This window comes from Rutidosis leptorrhynchoides, chromosome 9 (assembly GCF_046630445.1).
Source record: "Rutidosis leptorrhynchoides isolate AG116_Rl617_1_P2 chromosome 9, CSIRO_AGI_Rlap_v1, whole genome shotgun sequence".
Classification (NCBI taxonomy): Eukaryota; Viridiplantae; Streptophyta; class Magnoliopsida; order Asterales; family Asteraceae; genus Rutidosis; species Rutidosis leptorrhynchoides.
Genome location: NC_092341.1, coordinates 345,811,218 through 345,837,130, shown reverse-complemented (window position 1 = coordinate 345,837,130; position 25,913 = coordinate 345,811,218).

The window sequence follows — 25,913 nt, the reverse complement described above, 5'->3', positions numbered from 1 at the left end:
TATATAACGATTATCGTTATAACGTCTTACTAGGTACATATGAATCATATTAAGATATTGATACACTTGGTTAATTATGTTAAATGATAAGTAAATATATTATTAAGTGTATTAACAATGAAATACATATGTAAAAATAAGACTACTAACTTAATGATTTCGAAACGAGACATATATGTAACGATTATCGTTGTAACGACATTTAACTATATATATATATATCATATTAAGATATATTATATATCATAATATCATGATAATATAACAATTTAACATCTCATTTTTTATAATAAACAATGGGTTAACAACATTCAACAAGATCGTTAACCTAAAGGTTTCAAAACAACATTTACATGTAACGACTAACGATGACTTAACGACTCAGTTAAAATGTATATACATGTAGTGTTTTAATATGTATTCATAAACTTTTGAAAGACTTTAAGACACTTATCAAAATACTTCTACTTAACAAAAATGCTTACAAATACATCCTCGTTCAGTTTCATCAACAATTCTACTCGTATGCACCCGTATTCGTACTTGTACAATACACAACTTTTAGATGTATGTACTATTGGTATATACACTCCAATGATCAGCTCTTAGCAGCCTATGTGAGTCACCTAACACATGTGGGAACCATCATTTGGCAACTAGCATGAAATATCTCATAAAATTACAAAAATATGAGTAATCATTCATGACTTATTTACATGAAAACAAAATTACATATCCTTTATATCTAATCCATACACCAACGACCAAAAACACCTACAAACACTTTCATTCTTCAATTTTCTTCATCTAATTAATCTCTCTCAAGTTCTATCTTCAAGTTCTAAGTGTTCTTCATAAATTCCAAAAGTTCTAGTTTCATAAAATCAAGAATACTTCCAAGATTGCAAGTTTACTTCCAAGTTTTCTAAATCCATTCCAAGTAATCATCCAAGATCAAGAAACCTTTGTTACTTACAGTAGGTTATCTTTCTAATACAAGGTAATAATCATATTCAAACTTTAATTCAATTTCTATAACTATAACAATCTTATTTCGAGTGGAAATCTTACTTGAAATTGTTTTCTTGTCATGATTCTGCTTCAAGAACTTTCAAGCCATCCAAGGATTCTTTGAAGCTAGATCTATTTTTCTCATTTTCAGTAGGTTTATCCAAGGAACTTAAGGTAGTAATGATGTTCATAACATCATTCAATTCATACATATAAAGCTATCTTATTCGAAGGGTTAAAATTGTAATCACTAGAACATAGTTTAGTTAATTCTAAACTTGTTCGCAAATAAAAGTTAATCCTTCTAACTTGACTTTTAAAATAAACTAAACACATGTTCTATATCTATATTGATATGCTAACTTAATGATTTAAAACCTGAAAACACGAAAAACACCGTAAAATCGGATTTACGTCGTCGTAGTAACACCGCGGGCTGTTTTGGGTTAGTTAATTAAAAACTATGATAAACTTTGATTTAAAAGTTGTTATTCTGGGAAAATGATTTTTATTATGAACATGAAACTCTATCCAAAAATTATAGTTAAACTCAAAGTGGAAGTATGTTTTCTAAAATGGTCATCTAGACGTCGTTCTTTCGACTGAAATGACTACCTTTACAAAAATGACTTGTAACTTATTTTTCTGACTATAAACCTATACTTTTTCTGTTTAGATTCATAAAATAGAGTTCAATATGAAACCATAGCAATTTGATTCACTCAAAACGGATTTAAAATGAAGAAGTTATGGGTAAAACAAGATTGGATAATTTTTCTCATTTTAGCTACGTGAAAATTGGTAACAAATCTATTCCAACCATAACTTAATCAACTTGTATTGTATATTATGTAACCTTGAGATACCATAGACACGTATACAATGTTTCGACCTATCATGTCGACACATCTATATATATTTCGGAACAACCATAGACACTCTATATGTGAATGTTGGAGTTAGCTATACAGGGTCGAGGTTGATTCCAAAATATATATAGTTTGAGTTGTGATCAATACTGAGATACGTATACACTGGATCGTGGATTGATTCAAGATAATATTTATCGATTTATTTCTGTACATCTAACTGTGGACAACTAGTTGTAGGTTACTAACGAGGACAGCTGACTTAATAAACTTAAAACATCAAAATATATTAAAAGTGTTGTAAATATATTTTGAACATACTTTGATATATATGCATATATTGTAATAGGTTCGTGAATCAACCAGTGGCCAAGTCTTACTTCCCGACGAAGTAAAAATCTGTGAAAGTGAGTTTTCATTACTCCCTTTTTATATATATTTTTGGGACTGAGAATACATGCGCTGCTTTTATAAATGTTTTACGATATAGACACAAGTAATCGAAAATACATTCTATGGTTGAATTATCGAAGTCGAATATGCCCCTTTTTATTAAGTCTGGTAATCTAAGAATTAGGGAACAGACACCCTAATTGACGCGAATCCTAAAGATAGATCTATTAGGCCTAACAAACCCCATCCAAAGTACCGGATGCTTTAGTACTTCGAAATTTATATCATATTCGAAGGGTGTCCTTGAATGATGGGGATATTCTTAAATATGCATCTTGTTAATGTCGGTTACCAGGTGTTCACCATATGAATGATTTTTATCTCTATGTATGGGATGTGTATTGAAATATGAAATCTTGTGGTCTATTGTTACGATTTGATATATATAGGTTAAACTTATAACTCACCAACATTTTTGTTGACGTTTAAAGCATGTTTATTCTCAGGTGAATACTAAGAGCTTTCGCTGTTGCATACTAAAATAAGGACAAGATTTGGAGTCCATGTTTGTATGATATTGTGTAAAAACTGCATTCAAGAAACTGATTTCGATGTAACATATTTGTATTGTAAACCATTATGTAATGGTCGTGTGTAAACAGGATATTTTAGATTATCATTATTTGATAATCTACGTAAAGCTTTTTAAACCTTTATTTATGAAATAAAGGTTATGGTTTGTTTTAAAAATGAATGCAGTCTTTGAAAAACGTCTCATATAGAGGTCAAAACCTCGCAACGAAATCAATTAATATGGAACGTTTTTAATCAATAAGAACGGGACATTTCAGAATTACCAGTAGATTAAACGAGTTCTGAATACAAAAGTGACGACTTCAAGACTCCAGACCGCTCCTAATACAATCTTCGGCATTCTTCTCCGGGTACTAGGTTTCCCGCACAGAGTCGAAGACCTTGAAAGTATGACTAATATTGTACAAGAGAGAGAAAGAAGTGAATTGAAGTGTATGTTGAAAATGAATGACAAATGCCCTTTAAATAGACTTGATTTTTGCCAGCAAATGACTGGTAGGCCATTTGGCAGCCCGTTTGGCAGCCCGTTTGGCCAGCCTGTTTGCTGAGGCAGCCCGTTTACTGAGGCCGTTTGATCTGGGCGTTTGGCAGGCCGTTTGCCTAACTGACAGGCCGTTTAGCAACCCGTTTGGCAAGCCGTTTGGCTTGGTGATTCCCTGGATCGCAACTTTATTTCTTATCTTTCACCATTTTTGCTCTAGAATCTTCGTTTTAGCTCTGATTCTCCTGATTCTTTTTGCATCGTCTTCGTAATTACTTGTTCTTCAATTCTAACCGACGAAGTGGGTATTTTGCCGATAAAGTTCGAATCTTTCTTGTTTTTGGGCCTTAATACCGGGGTGAAAACGTGACTTTTTAGCCGATATCAAATATCCCACACTTAGACTTTGCTTGTCCTCAAGCAAACTTCTCTTTTTTACTTCAAGAAATCTTTTCGGAGTTTCTTTTCTAATAGCCTAAGCGGTTTGCTTTTTATTATAACAGCGAAAGATAAGGCGAGTCATCTATGTTAGGGTTGAAACTATCTCTGTAAGCATACGAGGAGGTTACATGACTTAGGCTAGCTTTCACGGGTCACTAAAATCACTCAAGTGTTTAGGGTTCACTATAGATCTAAGAAATGAATTTCACTCATAGCCAGTCATGTTGTACTCATCGTCATAGGCTTGATAAAGACTCAAATCCTTGCTATTAATGTGAAAACGGTAGTAACCATAGCATCTATTAATGTGGAACGGAATTTCGGAGTGGTGGTGAAGTTGTTTTAAGGGGTGAAAAAGGGTTACATAGTCTCAAAAGACTTTTTATTTTGGAAAATTTAAGATAGATAGGAGTGCTGAAATGTTTGAGAAGCACTTTTGAACTATACTTCCTTTTGAAGCGATAGGCATTTGTGGTTAAGTTCTTTTCAATGTTTCTCTTTATAAGTTCTGCTCCTTTTCTCAGAACTTTGAAAAAATATTTTTTTTTTTTGAATATTTCAACCCGAGAAACTTTTTGCCGGTAAACTTTTTCAAGACCTTTGCCGTGATACTTGAGAAGTTCATAACATCGGGTTTACGAAAGGAATCTCATTTTTTGGATTCTCGATTGATAGTAAAGATGATGTGGATGAGGTAGAAGAAGTGAAAGTGTGAGAGGGTTGTTTTTGACAAATGGTTAGCTCTTCTGATTATAACCGAATCACATTTCGTTACTTAGAAATAGAGATCTAAAGCAAGTTCTGATTCCGAGCACAGACATCGGCACTCTCAATGAAAAATAATGGAGCATTAAAGATGAATGCTGGTCTTATTTGAGTGCCTCACCATAATCAATTTAGGTCGATAATGCCTAGTCATGCAATGCTCTTTTAGAGATTCGGTTCATCCTAACAAGATTTCCACCTTATTTAAGCCTTATTTTTATTTACAAACATTTCAAGTTTTCAAAATTACTTTTTCGAAAAGGCTTTCTTTTGTTAAAAATTTGAAATTTGGCTTAAAAACTTGGAATCTTTGTAATGGGTTATTTAAATATAGCTTAAAAAGGATTATACCATCATCCCACACTTAAACGAACATTGTCCTCAATGTTCCTAGTGTATCCCACACTTAGGAGTTTTAGTTGAAGATTTGGGATTATTCGGTTAGTGTTCATTTGGGTTAGAATCCCACACTTAGTGATAAACTTAGGATGTGGCATAAAAATTTGAGCTAGTAGCGGAAAGAGAAGGGTACCCTCAGCAGACGTGGTTTCTTGTGAAGAGCTTTGCTGGCTTGGAAGTTTCGTCCTTTATTCATCGGCTCACTTGTTATCCTTTATTCTTCTACTCTACTTTATTGCACGGGTTGCCTCCCGAGAAGCAATCTTGTTTAAGGTCGTTGGCTCGACCTTAGTGATGCTCAGAAAGTCTTCATTGCCCTCTGGTAGTTGAATTCTTGGTTTTCTCGAGGGAATGTGAGTCTTGGTGGATAAATCCTGAGAAAGTGTCGGACCAATAGTGGTAATAGGTCTGGTATTTCTCTTGAAGATCTTCTGAAAGAAAGATAGTGTGCGGTTTCAGCTCGTGACAAATCTTGAAGTCCGATAAGAATATGATCCACAGCTCTGCTGGTTGACCCATGAATGTCGATCATTGAGGCAGTGCTGGTGGTGATTAACTCTCTGATAGGATGCTCATTTCGGAGATCTTCAAATAGTGTCAGAAATTGTATCTTCAGTATTTCAAAATCTTCTGATCGGTGTTCTCCACAGTAGGAGTCCGTAGCTTTGCACAGAGTAGTCAAAAGGCGAAGCTGAAAAGAAGTGAAGTGCAGCCCTGACCCAAGCATTAATGTCACCGTCTTTGGGTATATCTCCCTACATCCAGCTTTGAATGTGAAACTAGGATCTGTGGATTCTTGGAAGATACGTGCTATATGTTTAGTAACGTAGGTGGCAATGTTGACTCGGTCTGGTTCAAGGTGAGAAAACGGATTGTTACGTCTTACTTCCTCTGTGACTATGTCTTGTAACTCTTTGATAATTAGATCGGCGTGGTGATCAATTGTTACGTAAATTACTAGCCTCTCTGGTGTGCTTTCAAAATTATCCCTCTCCAAGAGAGTGAAAAAGCTGTGAATATCCTCGATCATTTGCAAGTCGGAGTGATAAGTCGGGCGTCCGGTGGAAAGATCCATATGCTTCCGGATGAGAGTTAGTAGTGCTTGTTGGTTTGTTGAGAATGGAAGTACAGATCCGGCTAAGGTGTTGTAGACCTTAGAGTAAGAGATCTTCTGATCTCGATAAAATCTTGTCTCTAGAATAGTGCGAACTACTGAGTCGTGCTCTCGTTGCCTTTCTTCGCGGTAGATATGATCGTAAAGGGTATTGATAAAGTCTTGAATGCGTTCTTCTAGGATTTCAGCATTATTGTCTTCTCTCTGGAGATAACGATCGTATTCGTTCTTGATAGCCGTGATTCTCTCGGTTAAGCGTAGTGTATAATCAATTGTTGATTTATGGATGGCTTCGAGAATCTTTTCAAATTCATCAGTGTCATTGATGAAGGTTATCATGTCGGCGTGAGTGGATAAGATCGGAATTTGATCTGAAGAAGAGTCCGGCTCCTCCTGATCTGATTCGGATGGAGAATTTGAGTTATCCGAGGTGTCTTCGTGTTGCTCTTCCTCGTCACCATTGGTAGAATAATCGTCTGAAGTATCGTCTGATGAACGGGTCTCTGCAGTATCCTGGTTCTTCACTTTGACACTCTCGGGGTCAATTTCTATGTCTTTAACGTCAACCTTATCAGTCTTCTTCTTGAAGCGAATGATTAAACTGTGATCTTTAGTCTCAAACCTCATTAATTCTTCATGATGCTCCGGGCTTGGAGATGGTATTATCGCAGTTTTTTTTACGTCCTCCATTTCCTCTTCCTCCCCAGGTTCTTCCTCTTCCTCTATTTCTTCACTGGGATCCTCTTCTTCCATTTCTGGGTCGTCAACAGACTGTGAATCGATACCCATCTCGATATCTTCGGCTGGTGGTGGGGACTCATCATCGGAAGTGATCCGTCAGGTGGAAATAGCAAACATCTCTGCCTGTCCAGAAAGATCGGTAGGCCGGTCAATTTTGAAGGTAACGCTCTCCCCATGTGATCGTAAGATCAGGGTTTGATTGTATACATCAATAACTGTCCTAGCCGTATTTGTCAAGACCCGTCCTAATCCATCCGGACGAAGTCCATATCGATTGTAAACGATTCACAACAGTTGATTACATCGCGAGGTACTTGACCTCTATATGATACATTTTACAAACATTGCATTCGTTTTTGAAAAGACAATCTTTCGTTACATCGAAAGTTGACAACATGCATACAATTTCATAATATATCTTACTATAATTGACTTAATAATAATCTTGATGAACTCAACGACTCAAATGCAACGTCTTTTGAAATATGTCATGAATGACTCCAAGTAATATCTCTAAGATGAGCAAATGCACAGCGGAAGATTTCTTTCGTACCTGAGAATAAACATGCTTTAAAGTGTCAACCAAAAGGTTGGTGAGTTCATTAGTTTAACATAAATAATCGTTTCATAATATTAATAGACCACAAGATTTCATATTTCCATTTCTCATAAACATACGTCCCATGCATAGAGACAAAAATATCATTCATATGGATTGAACACCTGGTAACCAACATTCACAATATGCATATAAGAATATCCCCATCATTCCGGGATCCTCCTTCGGACATGATATAAATTTCGAAGTACTAAAGCATCCGGTACTTTGGATGGGGCTTGTTGGGCCCGATAGATCTATCTTTAGAGTTCGCGTCAATTAGGGTGTCTGTTCCCTAATTCTTAGATTACCAGACTTAATAAAAAGGGGCATATTCGATTTCGATAATTCAACCATATAATGTAGTTTCGATTACTTGTGTCTATTTCGTAAAACAGTTATAAAAACAGTGCATGTATTCTCAGCCCAAAAATATAAAGGGTAAAAAGGCAAATGAAACTCACCCTACAGTATTTTGTAGTAAAAATACATATGACGATACTGAACAATGCAGGGTTGGCCTTGGATTCACGAACCTATATCATTTGTATATTTATTAATATTCATAGTTATAATTGAACACATATATATAAATGTATTAGTTATTTCATTTTTATGTTAATAATTTTTATATGTTTATTTTGTATATAAAAATATTAAATTTCGTTATGTTATATGTGTTAAATATATATATTTATGTATTTCATTTGTTTATCAAAACAGTAGTTCTAATTATACTAAGTTAATATTAGTAAGAATAATGATAATAATAATAATAATAATAATAATAATAATAATAATAATAATAATAATAATAATAATAATAATAATAATAATAATAATAATAATAATAATAATAATAATAATACTAATAGTTACCAAAGTGATACTAATACTAATATTAATGAGATAAATGATAACTTGTACTACGTAATATTTTCATAATAATACTAATAATCCTAATCATAGTCATAATAATAATAACAATAATCTAAATGATAAAGATTTTTTTTAATAGTACTAATACTTATAAGAATATTACTAATGACATTATTAATGATTATGCTTATGTTAATAATAATAATAATAATAGTCATAATCATAATAGTATTAATACATGTATTAGTAATAATAGTAATGGTAAAATTTATAATACTTAAATAATAATACTTCTAATAATAATAATAATAATAATAACCATAACAATAATAATTATACAATAATAATAATAATACTAATCATAATAATAAATATAATGATAATAATAATGAATAAATAAATACTACCTCAATAATAAGCTTTTAAAAAAAAACCCGCCCAACCCAGGTTCGAACCCACAACCTCCCGCTCCTCAAACAACACTCTAACCATTTAGCCATTCGTTTTATTCTGAATATAATGCATTCTGTTATAATATAACCGGTAATCTCCTACACCCATTTTATTCATCTTCTTCAAAATCAAGTCGACCGAGAACTTCCCAAACAATCAAAAATGATTTGATTTATGAATTTATACAAAACAGAGACAACTTAAAATCGTGTTTTTAATTTAACAGCCACGAAAAAAAAAATAAACAAAATAAAAAGAAAAGAACAGTCTGCTGTTCGAAAGAAAAAAAAATAAACTCAATTAGTGATTTTAAATTTTAGATCGTTTTAGCTAAAAGTTATAAAATAAAATAGGTTGCAAATCGATCGTATAAACTTTCTGAAACAACAATTGATCCTAAAACTTCAAAACAAAATCGAATTTTACTATGAACAATTTCATTTGACTTTTGAAGCTTACCTTTGACTCAACAATTCAGATTAATTATGAATAATTGGAAGAAAGTCTTTTGCAGATAGTTTGAATGACAACTTCCTAACAAAACTATTATTTTAGATTTTGACAATCGATCCGAAATTGAGTTTTTGAATTAAATGGGTCGTAAAAGGGATGAACAAGCTGTAAGTGCATTTTTTTTCTAATTAATCTGATATGAAAACAGCTATAAAGGGTTTTTGGGTTTGGTAACAGATAAAGTAACTTAATTGGATTCCCTAACACCTAAAGTAATCGTGTCTTATAGCATAACAGGATCGACACACTGTTTCGTTAGGTAGGAAACAAAATAAAATAACAACACAGATAATGACCTTCAACTGCCTTTGTTTGATTGTGGAATTCGAATTATGTCACGAAATCAGTTTAGAGATAGGAGAATCAATCAACTACAGACTGAGATTGAATTGCAACTAAAATACGTAATACATTTATATTTAATTTTGTATAAACTGTAATTATATTTATATAATGTATATACTTCGTATCTGTATGTAACACCAATTTTATATACGGATTTCTAATGTATTTATATATTTAAATCAGTAGATATATATATATATATATATATATATATATATATATATATATATATATATATATACATATATATATATATATATGTATATATATATATATCTGTTTTTATATATATATCTATAATATAAATAATCATATTAACTTATAATTGTAATTATATTAATAATACATAATATTTAGCTAAATAATAATATTATTGATAATAATAATAATAAAAGTAATAATAATATTATGATAATATTAATAATAACACCAATAATCTTTAGTTATAATGATATCAAAATAATTTTATTGTGAATAAAAATCAAGATAAAATAATGATAAATATAATTTTACATACAATTTGAGAATTACATTACTTTTAATGTTAATAAAAATAATGATATTAATAATATTACTAATGATAATAATGAAAGTAATAATAATATTATTATAGCTACCATATTCATAACTTGTAATTTCATTTAATATATTATTATTACATATTATTAATTATGTAATATTTAATAATTATACAATATATAATATGTATTGAATATTTAATATTTATACATTTTAATACATTATATAATATATATCTACATATAAACTATGAATTTATAATTGTCTTATTTATAATCATTTATATTTCTTTAAACATTATGTTATTTCATCTTAACTAATATTTATTCTCACTTACAATATTTATGTTTCTTATATATATATTCTAATAGGGAATAATAACTATGTATAACAATCATATGTCTCTATATATAATTTCATTTAAATAGTATCGTAAATTTGTATATACTTTTGTTTATTTTTATTTATATATATACACATTTTTACTTACACACAATTGTTCGTGAATCGTCGTGAGCAGTCGAAGGTCAATTGTATATATGAACATAGTTTCAAAATTTTCGAGACTCAACATTACAGACTTTGCTTATCGTATCGAAATCATATGAAGATTAAGTTTAAATTTGGTCAGAAATTTCCGGATCGTCACAATACCTACCTGTTAAAGAAATTTCGTCCCGAAATTTGAGTGTGGTAGTCATGGATAACCGTAAAAATGTTTTCATGAAAAATATGAGTTGATAAATAGGGTTTTATTATTATTGAGAAATGTGGATAAAACAATTCGATTACGCGAAGCGTACGAGTGAAGCTATCACAAAAGAATGAATATGAGAAAAGCAAAGTTTCGTCTTAACTTTTGGCGTAGTTACGTTTAAATTCCGGAGTTTAAGGGATTTAAAGAAAATCTTCGAAATCTAAAAGATTTGATTCTTCGGCGGATAAGGAAATTAAGATCTATATACTTAAATACGGTGATCTGTCTGGATTTCTCTGTCTGATATTTCCATTATAAATTAAACTCTTCCGTTCCATTATTCTCACCATTCCTATACTTTCTTTCTTAGTTCATACATCCAAAAGATTGTGAAAATGCATAATCCCGTTCTAATCCTCGATATTTTCCTAATTATCATTTCTGTCATCCTTCTTTTCAATCTTCCACCAGAAAAAAATCTATTTACTTTTACTATTACCTTGAGGTGATACTATTCTTAATTATACCGTGTCTTTACATTGCTATTCATACTAATATCCACGGTTTGTAACCTCTGCGTTGTTATCGGGCTTTATATTTTCTCTTATATTTCGAAATCCCTGCTTCCATTTTCTATAATCATTGTCAATCACAGTTAATGCTCTCTCCTATTTTGCTGCGATTTATACTCCAATTTTCTATTTCTTTTGGAGCTTTGTCCCTTCGTTTCTTCTTTTTATGATTGGACATCTCTGGTGATGATCTAGAAATCGTAGATATGGAGTTTTGAATGAATTTAATGTTCTTAAACAAGAAAGAACATTATAGCACGATTTGATTTGTCAAATTACCAGAATCACTGAGAATAGAACTATCAAGAATATATTTTCTTGATATGTTCAGAAGTTAAGCAGAATGAAAGAGTTATGTAACATGGTACATGATGAAGTTATAATATGTGAATCATCATGTTCCATTTAGAAACTCAGCATGACTTACTGTAATATAATCACGTTGATCAAGTGTCATTATATTACACTAACTTATGCTTCAGTTCCCAACATTACTGCAATAACATTCATATTTTAAGCTCGAAAGTTTACAGAATATAGAAACTAACAGTTTCTATATGATGTAACACTGATATCATGAAGAGATTAATGATTTCAGATAAGAATAGTTATGAAAATATCTTCAGAAATATGGAGGATATTTATAATGAAAGATACGATGATATCTTGGAATTTCTAATATCGATGGATGATGAAGAAGATTTATCCGTAAGGGTTTAGATTCGGAAGCAAGGTATTCGCTAAAGATTTCATCAGAAACAGAATCATTTGGATTCTTTGAAGTCAAACTTATTCCTTGTGATTTGTCCACGGCTTCCTTCATAGTTTCGCATAATCCGCTTTTCGGTACTAAATTTTCTATTGAATGTTTCCGATATAATGATACACAGGAAGCACGAGGAGGTATATAATTTCGGACGAGAATATTTACGAAAATATCCTCATAAATATCGAAGATATTGATGATGATATTTTGGAATTTCTTAGTTCGATGGTTGATGGAGAAAGATTTTCCGCAAGATTTTAACATGACTTCGGAGCAAAATATTCTCTAAAGATTTCAACGGATCCAGAATTACCTGAATCCTTTGAATATAGGGTTTGGTCCTTGTATTTGTCCTTGGTCTCCTTCATGGGTAGCTCAATCTGTTTTTCAATACCCAATTTTCTATCAAGCGTTCCTAACACTCCTTTCTTTATCATCAAACTTTTGGCCGTTTAGACCATCTACTATATTTCTGTTTCCTCTGCATTTAATGCTATGATATCTGAATCAATGGTTATCGATCTGAGGTGATTTCAAGAGAATTGTGTTTTTAGATGATTAAACGCTGATGGTAATATGGTGGAATATAAAAGGTTCCCCGGTAACAATAAAAGAGCATACATATAAATCAAGGTGATAATAAGGTTGTTTCGAACGAAAAGTCGAAGTTGATTTGCTGGAGCTGTGACAAAATTGGCTACTTTGGAAAGGAATTTCAAAGTTATTTTTGGTAATAACAAAGCTAAAGGAATTAGCATAGCTACGTGTTAAACGTTTACTCAGTTTTCGAGAGTTCTTCAGATGTATAACTATATGCACCAATCTTTTCTTCCGTAGATGATGTGCGTTTGGTTCATCCTCTCGATTGAGATGTTTTCAAGAATTATGAAAGTTTGAACGCAGATTGTAATCGTCAAGATACAAAATGAGGTTTAAGATGAAATCAAGTGGCAAACTTGAAGAGATGTTTAGTTTCATATGTTATTATTAATATTTTAATTCATTTTAATTGTCCACTGTTGGTAGTTCTCAGTTGATTAGTCCACAGTTAGCTAGGAATAGTTAGCTAGGATTTTGTTAGCGTGAATTCTTAACAAAATTTCTCATAGTTAATTTGTTTGTTTCTAACAATTTTATTTCGTCAAATGTTTTCTTCATTATGCCACTTGTTGGATTCTGATAGGTCAAAATCCAAATATGAAATCTAAATGGAAATGGTTTATTCTGTGGTGAACGGATTCATTTATTTCTGTGGATGTAAGTAAGATAGTAAATGACTGTTGAATCAGATTCGAGAATGTACAGTGTAACTTATTAATGTGAAATCTAAATATTTCTCGGGTATTACCTACCCGTTAAAATATTTTCACCATTAACAGTTTGCACGGAAGAATTTTTAATCACAATCTTTATGAATATATATATACATATATATCTTCTTCCGATGTAATCATGGATTTAATGAGTTAATATGATATTAATCTCATTTGCTTTTCGGTTTGAGTTAGAATAAGTAATCCTTAAAACTATTAGGAACCACATATTCTTCGCAGAGTATTGATGAAGTTATGGATCAATACTTCATCGTTAATTATTAGGATCCACACATTCTTCGCAGAATATTAATGAAGTTATGGTTCAATACTTCATTATTAATTGCTGTTGGTACTCCTTGGTATTCATGGTGCGTATGATGTTGATGTTCGTGGGACAGATTGTGAAATTAAGGCTTGGGATGCGGATGTTGTTGTTGGTGGTACTGTTGATGTCGATAATGTTGCTGAAGCTGATACGTCTTGCACCATATTTTCCAAATTGATTACTCGAGTGCGAAGTTCGTTGACTTCTTCTATTATTCCGGGATGATTGTCGGTCGGAACGAGTGGATGAATAAGGTTTAGAATTGTGGATAGAATATAATCGTGTCGAGCTACTCTGGAAATGAGAGAGAAAATGGTGTCTCGAATAGGTTCGCCGGTAATTGTTTCAGGTTCTTCGCCAAGAGGTGAATTCGGTTGATGGAAAGGATCGCCTTCTTCGTGTCTCCATTGATTTAATAGACTACGAACCCATCAGATGAATTGGGGATGGCTGATTGGTTGTTTTCATTCTAATGACACTGCTTTCGGAGTTTAGGTGAAACTCGATGTCAGAATAGCTATCGGAATAACTATCGGAATAGCTGTCGGAATCCGAGGGACTCGATCTAGTTGAGGGATTCATCTCATACGATCAGATGAAGGATTTTCGATAAGAAATAGACTATAGGATGTAGATTAGTATCCTGCAATACATAATTTACATATACATATATAATACTAAAATCTCATAAGTTACGGAGGAATCTACGGAAGCTGTCAGGCAAAGATAACAATAACAGATACGCTAAGATATGAATTAGCAGATACGCTAAGATACGAATTTTGTCTATACACTATTCATGCAGTCATTGCAGTAAGATGTGTCTAGACTAAGAATAATAAGCAGGTAATTTCCTAAGGATGATAAGCAAGTGATTCTCTAAGAATGATAAGCAGGTAATTTTTGACACAAAATGATAAGCAAAACTTTTGACATGCAGACACGGCCGAAGTCCAGACTCACTAATGCATCCTAACGACTTATCAGTTAGACACACTAATGCAGACATGGTTCGCTAAGACCACCGCTATGATACCAACTGTGAAGACCCGTCCTAATCCATCCGGACGAAGTCTATATCGATTGTAAACGATTCACAACAGTTGATTACATCGCGAGGTACTTGACCTCTATATGATACATTTTATAAACATTGCATTCGTTTTTGAAAAGACAATCTTTCGTTACATCGAAAGTTGACAACATGCATACAATTTCGTAATATATCTTACTATAATTGACTTAATAATAATCTTGATGAACTCAACGACTCAAATGCAACGTCTTTTGAAATATGTCATGAATGACTCCAAGTAATATCTCTAAGATGAGCAAATGCACAGCGGAAGATTTCTTTCGTACCTGAGAATAAACATGCTTTAAAGTGTCAACCAAAAGGTTGGTGAGTTCATTAGTTTAACATAAATAATCGTTTCATAATTTTAATAGACCACAAGATTTCATATTTCCATTTCTCATAAACATATGTCCCATGCATAGAGACAAAAATATCATTCAAATGGATTGAACACCTGGTAACCAACATTCACAATATGCATATAAGAATATCCCCATCATTCCGGGATCCTCCTTCGGACATGATATAAATTTCGAAGTACTAAAGCATCCGGTACTTTGGATGGGGCTTGTTGGGCCCGATAGATCTATCTTTAGAGTTCGCGTCAATTAGGGTGTCTGTTCCCTAATTCTTAGATTACCAGACTTAATAAAAAGGGGCATATTCGATTTCGATAATTCAACCATATAATGTAGTTTCGATTACTTGTGTCTATTTCGTAAAACAGTTATAAAAACAGCGCATGTATTCTCAGCCCAAAAATATAAAGGGTAAAAAGGCAAATGAAACTCACCCTACTGTATTTTGTAGTAAAAATACATATGACGATACTGAACAATGCAGGGTTGGCCTTGGATTCACGAACCTATATCATTTGTATATTTATTAATATTCATAGTTATAATTGAACACATATATATAAATGTATTAGTTATTTCATTTTTATGTTAATAATTTTTATATGTTTATTTTGTATATAAAAATATTAAATTTCGTTATGTTATATGTGTTAAATATATATATTTATGTATTTCATTTGTTTATCAAAACAGTAGTTCTAATTATACTAAGTTAATATTAGTAAGAATAATGATAATAATAATAATAATAATAATAATAATAATAATAATAATAATAATAATAATAATAATAATAATAATAATAATAATAATAATAATAATAATAATAATAATAATAATAATAATAATAATAATAATACTAATAGTTACCAAAGTGATATTAATACTAATATTAATGAGATAAATGATAACTTGTACTACGTAATATTTTCATAATAATACTAATAATCCTAATCATAGTCATAATAGTAATAACAATAATCTAAATGTTAAAGATTTTTTTTAATAGTACTAATACTTATAAGAATATTACTAATAACATTATTAATGATTATGCTTATGTTAATAATAATAATAATAGTCATAATCATAATAGTATTAATACATGTATTAGTAATAATAGTAATGGTAAAATTTATAATACTTAAATAATAATACTTCTAATAATAATAATAATAATAATAATAACAACCATAACAATAATAATTATACAATAATAATAATAATACTAATCATAATAATAAATATAATGATAATAATAATGAATAAATAAATACTACCTCAATAATAAGCTTTTAAAAAAAAACCCGCCTAGCCTAGGTTCGAACCCACAACCTCCCGCTCCTCAAACAACACTCTAACCATTTAGCCATTCGTTTTATTCTGAATATAATGCATTCTGTTATAATATAACCCGTAATCTCCTACACCCATTTTATTCATCTTCTTCAAAATCAAGTCGACCGAGAACTTCCCAAACAATCAAAAATGATTTGATTTATGAATTTATACAAAACAGAGACAACTTAAAATCGTGTTTTTAATTTAACAGCCACGAAAAAAAAATAAACAAAATAAAAAGAAAAGAACAGTCTGCTGTTCGAAAGAAAAAAAAAATTAAACTCAATTAGTGATTTTAAATTCTAGATCGTTTTAGCTAAAAGTTATAAAATAAAATAGGTTGCAAATAGATTGTATAAACTTTCTGAAACAACAATTGATCCTAAAACTTCAAAACAAAATCGAATTTTACTATGAACAATTTCATTTGACTTTTGAAGCTTACCTTTGACTCAACAATTAAGATTAATTATGAATAATTGGAAGAAAGTCTTTTGCAGATAGTTTGAATGACAACTTCCTAACAAAACTGTTATTTTAGATTTTAACAATCGATCCGAAATTGAGTTTTTGAATTAAATGGGTCGTAACAGGGATGATCAAGCTGTAAGTGCATTTTTTTTCTAATTAATCTGATATGAAAACAGCTATAAAGGGTTTTTGGGTTTGGTAACAGATAAAGTAACTTAATTGGATTCCCTAACACCTAAAGTAATCGTGTCTTATAGCATAACAGGATCGTCACACTGTTTCATTAGGTAGGAAACAAAATAAAATAACAACACAGATAATGACCTTCAACTGCCTTTGTTTGATTGTGGAATTCGAATTATGTCACAAAATCAGTTTAGAGACAGGAGAATCAATCAACTACAGACTGAGATTGAATTGCAACTAAAATACGTAATACATTTATATTTAATTTTGTATAAACTGTAATTATATTTATATAATGTATATACTTCGTATCTGTATGTAACACCAATTTTATATACGGATTTCTAATGTATTTATATATTTAAATCAGTATATATATATATATATATATATATATAATATAATATAATATAAATAATCATATTAACTTATAATTGTAATTATATTAATAATACATAATATTTAGCTAAATAATAATATTATTGATAATAATAATAATAAAAGTGATAATAATATTATGATAATATTAATAATAATACCAATAATCTTTAGTTATAATGATATCAAAATAATTTTATTGTGAATAAAAATCAAGATAAAATAATGATAAATATAATTTTACATACAATTTGAGAATTACATTACTATTAATGTTAATAAAAATAATGATATTAATAATATTACTAATGATAATAATGAAAGTAATAATAATATTATTATAGCTACCATATTCGTAACTTGTAATTTCATTTAATATATTATTATTACATATTATTAATTATGTAATATTTAATAATTATACAATATATAATATGTATTGAATATTTAATATTTATACATTTTAATACATTATATAATATATATCTACATATAAACTATGAATTTATAATTGTCTTATTTATAATCATTTATATTTCTTTAAACATTATGTTATTTCATCTTAACTAATATTTATTCTCACTTACAATATTTATGTTTCTTATATATATATATATATATATATATATATATATATATATATATATATATATATATATATTCTAATAGGGAATAATAACTATGTATAACAATCATATGTCTCTATATATAATTTCATTTAAATAGTATCGTAAATTTGTATATACTTTTGTTTATTTTTATTTATATATATACACATTTTTACTTACACACAATTGTTCGTGAATCGTCGTGAGCAGTCGAAGGTCAATTGTATATATGAACATAGTTTCAAAATTTTCGAGACTCAACATTACATACTTTGCTTATCGTATCGAAATCATATGAAGATTAAGTTTAAATTTGGTCAGAAATTTTCGGATCGTCACAGTACCTACCTGTTAAAGAAATTTCGTCCCGAAATTTGAGTGTGGTAGTCATGGATAACCGTAAAAATGTTTTCATGACAAATATGAGTTGATAAATAGGGTTTTATCATTATTGAGAAATGTGGATAAAACAATTCGATTACGCGAAGCGTACGAGTGAAGCTATCACAAAAGAATGAATATGAGAAAAGTAAAGTTTCGTCTTAACTTTTGGCGTAGTTACGTTTAAATTCCGGAGTTTAAGGGATTTAAAGAAAATCTTCGAAATCTAAAAGATTTGATTCTTCGGCGGATAAGGAAATTAAGATCTATATACTTAAATACGGTGATCTGTCTGGATTTCTCTGTCTGATATTTCCATTATAAATTAAACTCTTCTGTTCCATTATTCTCACCATTCCTATACTTTCTTTCTTAGTTCATACATCCAAAAGATTGTGAAAATGCGTAATCCCGTTCTAATCCTCGATATTTTCCTAATTATCATTTCTGTCATCCTTCTTTTCAATCTTCCACCAGAAAAAAATCTATTTACTTTTACTATTACCTTGAGGTGATACTATTCTTAATTATACCGTGTCTTTACATTGCTATTCATACTAATATCCACGGTTTGTAACCTCTGCGTTGTTATCGGGCTTTATATTTTCTCTTATATTTCGAAATCCCTGCTTCCGTTTTCTATAATCATTGTCATTCACAGTTAATGCTCTCTCCTATTTTGCTGCGATTTATACTCCAATTTTCTATTTCTTTTGGAGCTTTGTCCCTTCGTTTCTTCTTTTTATGATTGGACATCTCTGGTGATGATCTAGAAATCGTAGATATGGAGTTTTGAATGAATTTAATGTTCTTAAACAAGAAAGAACATTATAGCACAATTTGATTTGTCAAATTACCAGAATCACTGAGAATAGAACTATCAAGAATATATTTTCTTGATATGTTCAGAAGTTAAGCAGAATGAAAGAGTTATGTAACATGGTACATGATGACGTTAGAATATGTGAATCATCATGTTCCATTTAGAAACTCAGCATGACTTACTGTAATATAATCACGTTGATCAAGTGTCATTATATTACACTAACTTATGCTTCAGTTCCCAACATTACTGCAATAACATTCATATTTTAAGCTCGAAAGTTTACAGAATATAGAAACTAACAGTTTCTATATGATGTAACACTGATATCATGAAGAGATTAATGATTTTAGATCAGAATAGTTATGAAAATATCTTCAGAAATATGGAGGATATTTATAATGAAAGATACGATGATATCTTGGAATTTCTAATATCGATGGATGATGAAGAAGATTTATCCGTAAGGGTTTAGATTTGGAAGCAAGGTATTCGCTAAAGATTTCATCAGAAACAGAATCATTTGGATTCTTTGAAGTCAAACTTATTCCTTGTGATTTGTCCACGGCTTCCTTCATAGTTTCGCATAATTCGCTTTTCGGTACTAAATTTTCTATTGAATGTTTCCGATATAATGATACACAGGAAGCACGAGGAGGTATATAATTTCGGACGAGAATATTTACGAAAATATCCTCATAAATATCGAAGATATTGATGATGATATTTTGGAATTTCTTAGTTCGATGGTTGATGGAGAAAGATTTTACGCAAGATTTTAACATGACTTCGGAGCAAAATATTCTCTAAAGATTTCAACGAATCCAGAATTACCTGAATCCTTTGAATATAGGGTTTGGTCCTTATATTTGTCCTTGGTCTCCTTCATGGGTAGCTCAATCTGTTTTTCAATACCCAATTTTCTATCAAGCGTTCCTAACACTCCTTTCTTTATCATCAAACTTTTGGCCGTTTAGACCATCTACCATATTTCTGTTTCCTCTGCATTTAATGCTATGATATCTGAATCAATGGTTATCGATCTGAGGTGATTTCAAGAGAATTGTATTTTTAGATGATTAAACGCTGACGGTAATATAGTGGAATATAAAAGGTTCCCCAGTAACAATAAAAGAGCATACATATAAATCAAGGTGATAATAAGGTTGTTTCGAACGAAAAGTCGAAGTTGATTTGCTGGAGCTGTGACAAAATTGGCTACTTTGGAAAGGAATTTCAAAGTTATTTTTGGTAATAACAACGCTAAAGGAATTAGCATAGCTACGTGTTAAACGTTTACTCAGTTTTTGAGAGTTCTTCAGGTGTATAACTATATGCACCAATCTTTTCTTCGGTAGATGATGTGCGTTTGGTTCATCCTCTCGATTGAGATGTTTTCAAGAATTATGAAAGTTTGAATGCAGATTGTAATCGTCAAGATACAAAATGAGGTTTAAGATGAAATCAAGTGGCAAACTTGAAGAGATGTTTAGTTTCATATGTTATTATTAATATTTTAATTCATTTTAATTGTCCACTGTTGGTAGTTCTTAGTTGATTAGTCCACAGTTAGCTAGGAATAGTTAGCTAGGATTTTGTTAGCGTGAATTCTTAACAAAATTTCTCATAGTTATTTCGTCAAATGTTTTCTTCATTATGCCACTTGTTGGATTCTGATAGGTCAAAATCCAAATATGAAATCTAAATGGAAATGGTTTATTCTGTGGTGAACGGATTCATTTATTTCTGTGGATGTAAGTAAGATAGTAAATGACTGTTGAATCAGATTCGAGAATGTACAGTGTAACTTATTAATGTGAAATCTAAATATTTCTCGGGTATTACCTACCCGTTAAAATATTTTCACCATTAACAGTTTGCACGGAAGAATTTTTAATCACAATCTTTATGAAAATATATATACATATATATCTTCTTCCGATGTAATCATGGATTTAATGAGTTAATATGATATTAATCTCATTTGCTTTTCGGTTTGAGTTAGAATAAGTAATCCTTAAAACTATTAGGAACCACATATTCTTCGCAGAGTATTGATGAAGTTATGGATCAATACTTCATCGTTAATTATTAGGATCCACACATTCTTCGCAGAATATTAATGAAGTTATGGTTCAATACTTCATTATTAATTGCTGTTGGTACTCCTTGGTATTCATGGTGCGTATGATGTTGATGTTTGTGGGACAGATTGTGAAATTGAGGCTTGGGATGCGGATGTTGTTGTTGGTGGTACTGTTGATGTCGATAATGTTGCTGAAGCTGATACGTCTTGCACCATATTTTCCAAATTGATTACTCGAGTGCGAAGTTCGTTGACTTCTTCTATTATTCCGGGATGATTGTCGATCGGAACGAGTGGATGAATAAGGTTTAGAATTGTGGATAGAATATAATCGTGTCGAGCTACTCTGGAAATGAGAGAGAAAATGGTGTCTCGAATAGGTTCGCCGGTAATTGTTTCAGGTTCTTCGCCAAGAGGTGAATTCGGTTGATGGAAAGGATCGCCTTCTTCGTGTCTCCATTGATTTAATAGACTACGAACCCATCAGATGAATTGGGGATGGCTGATTGGTTGTTTTCATTCTAATGACACAGCTTTCGGAGTTTAGGTGAAACTCGATGTCAGAATAGCTATCGGAATAACTATCGAAATAGCTGTCGGAATCTAAGGGACTCGATCTAGTTGAGGGATTCATCTCATACGATCAGATGAAGGATTTTCGATAAGAAATAGACTATAGGATGTAGATTAGTATCCTGCAATACATAATTTACATATACATATATAATACTAAAATCTCATAAGTTACGGAGGAATCTACGGAAGCTGTCAGGCAAAGATAACAATAACAGATATGCTAAGATATGAATTAGCAGATACGCTAAGATACGAATTTTGTCTATACACTATTCATGCAGTCATTGCAGCAAGATGTGTCTAGACTAAGAATAATAAGCAGGTAATTTCCTAAGGATGATAAGCAAGTGATTCTCTAAGAATGATAAGCAGGTAATTTTTGACACAAAATGATAAGCAAAACTTTTGACATGCAGACATGGTCGAAGTCCAGACTCACTAATGCATCCTAACGACTTATCAGTTAGACACACTAATGCAGACATGGTTTGCTAAGACCACCGCTCTGATACCAACTGTGAAGACCCGTCCTAATCCATCTGGACGAAGTCCATATCGATTTTAAACGATTCACAATAGTTGATTACATCGCGAGATACTTGACCTCTATATGATACATTTTACAAACATTGCATTCGTTTTTGAAAAGACAATCTTTCGTTACATCGAAAGTTGACAACATGCATACAATTTCGTAATATATCTTACTATAATTGACTTAATAATAATCTTGATGAACTCAACGACTCAAATGCAACGTCTTTTGAAATATGTCATGAATGACTCCAAGTAATATCTCTAAGATGAGCAAATGCACAGCGGAAGATTTCTTTCGTACCTGAGAATAAACATGCTTTAAAGTGTCAACCAAAAGGTTGGTGAGTTCATTAGTTTAACATAAATAATCGTTTCATAATTTTAATAGACCACAAGATTTCATATTTCCATTTCTCATAAACATACGTCCCATGCATAGAGACAAAAATATCATTCATATGGATTGAACACCTGGTAACCAACATTCACAATATGCATATAAGAATATCCCCATCATTCCGGGATCTTCCTTCGGACATGATATAAATTTCGAAGTACTAAAGCATCCGGTACTTTGGATGGGGCTTGTTGGGCCCGATATATCTATCTTTAGAGTTCGCGTCAATTAGGGTGTCTGTTCCCTAATTCTTAGATTACCAGACTTAATAAAAAGGGGCATATTCGATTTCGATAATTCAACCATATAATGTAGTTTCGATTACTTGTGTCTATTTCGTAAAACAGTTATAAAAACAGCGCATGTATTCTCAGCCCAAAAATATAAAGGGTAAAAAGGCAAATGAAACTCATCCTACTGTATTTTGTAGTAAAAATACATATGACGATACTGAACAATGCAGGGTTGGCCTTGGATTCATGAACCTATATCATTTGTATATTTATTAATATTCATAGTTATAATTGAACACATATATATAAATGTATTAGTTATTTCATTTTTATGTTAATATTTTTTATATGTTTATTTTGTATATAAAAATATTAAATTTCGTTATGTTATATGTGTTAAATATATATATTTATGTATTTCATTTGTTTATCAAAACAGTAGTTCTAATTATACTAAGTTAATATTAGTAAGAATAATGATAATAATAATAATAATAATAATAATAATAATAATAATAATAATAATAATAATAATACTAATAGTTACCAAAGTGATACTAATACTAATATTAATGAGATAAATGATAACTTGTACTACGTAATATATTCATAATAATACTAATAATCCTAATCATAGTCATAATAATAATAACAATAATCTAAATGATAAAGATTTTTTTTAATAGTACTAATACTTATAAGAATATTACTAATGACATTATTAATGATTATGCTTATGTTAATAATAATAATAATAGTCATAATCATAATAGTATTAATACATGTATTAGTAATAATAGTAATGGTAAAATTTATAATACTTAAATAATAATACTTCTAATAATAATAATAATAATAATAATAATAACCATAACAATAATAATTATACAATAATAATAATAATACTAATCATAATAATAAATATAATGATAATAATAATGAATAAATAAATACTACCTCAATAATAAGCTTTAAAAAAAAAACCGCCCAGCCCAGGTTCGAACCCACAACCTCTCGCTCCTCAAACAACACTCTAACCATTTAGTCATTCGTTTTATTCTGAATATAATGCATTCTGTTATAATATAACCCGTAATCTCCTACACCCATTTTATTCATCTTCTTCAAAATCAAGTCGACCGAGAACTTCCCAAACAATCAAAAACGATTTGATTTATGAATTTATACAAAACAGAGACAACTTAAAATCGTGTTTTTAATTTAACAGCCACGAAAAAAAAAACAAAATAAAAAGAAAAGAACAGTCTGCTGTTCGAAAGAAAAAAAAAAAACTCAATTAGTGGTTTTAAATTCTAGATCGTTTTAGCTAAAAGTTATAAAATAAAATAGGTTGCAAATCGATCGTATAAACTTTCTGAAACAACAATTGATCCTAAAACTTCAAAACAAAATCGAATTTTACTATGAACAATTTCATTTGACTTTTGAAGCTTACCTTTGAATCAACAATTCAGATTAATTATGAATAATTGGAAGAAAGTCTTTTGCAGATAGTTTGAATGACAACTTCCTAACAAAACTGTTATTTTAGATTTTGACAATCGATCCGAAATTGAGTTTTTGAATTAAATGGGTCGTAACAGGGATGAACAAGCTGTAAGTGCATTTTTTTCTAATTAATCTGATATGAAAACAGCTATAAAGGGTTTTTGGGTTTGGTAACAGATAAAGTAACTTAATTGGATTCCCTAACACCTAAAGTAATCGTGTCTTATAGCATAACAGGATCGACACACTGTTTCATTAGGTAGGAAACAAAATAAAATAACAACACAGATAATGACCTTCAACTGCCTTTGTTTGATTGTGGAATTCGAATTATGTCACGAAATCAGTTTAGAGACAGGAGAATCAATCAACTACAGACTGAGAGTGAATTGCAACTAAAATACGTAATACATTTATATTTAATTTTGTATAAACTGTAATTATATTTATATAATGTATATACTTCGTATCTGTATGTAACACCAATTTTATATACGGATTTCTAATGTATTTATATATTTAAATCAGTAGATATATATATATATATACATATAATATATATATATATATATATATATATATATATATATATATATATATATATATATATATATATATATATATATATATAGATATCTCTGTTTTTATATATATATATATATATCTATAATATAAATAATCATATTAACTTATAATTGTAATTATATTAATAATACATAATATTTGGCTAAATAATAATATTATTGATAATAATAATAATAAAAGTGATAATAATATTATGATAATATTAATAATAACACCAATAATATTTAGTTATAATGATTTCAAAATAATTTTATTGTGAATAAAAATCAAGATAAAATAATGATAAATATAATTTTACATACAATTTGAGAATTACATTACTATTAATGTTAATAAAAATAATGATATTAATAATATTACTAATGATAATAATGAAAGTAATAATAATATTATTATAGCTACCATATTCGTAACTTATAATTTCATTTAATATATTATTATTACATATTATTAATTATGTAATATTTAATAATTATACAATATATAATATGTATTGAATATTTAATATTTATACATTTTAATACATTATATAATATATATCTACATATAAACTATGAATTTATAATTGTCTTAT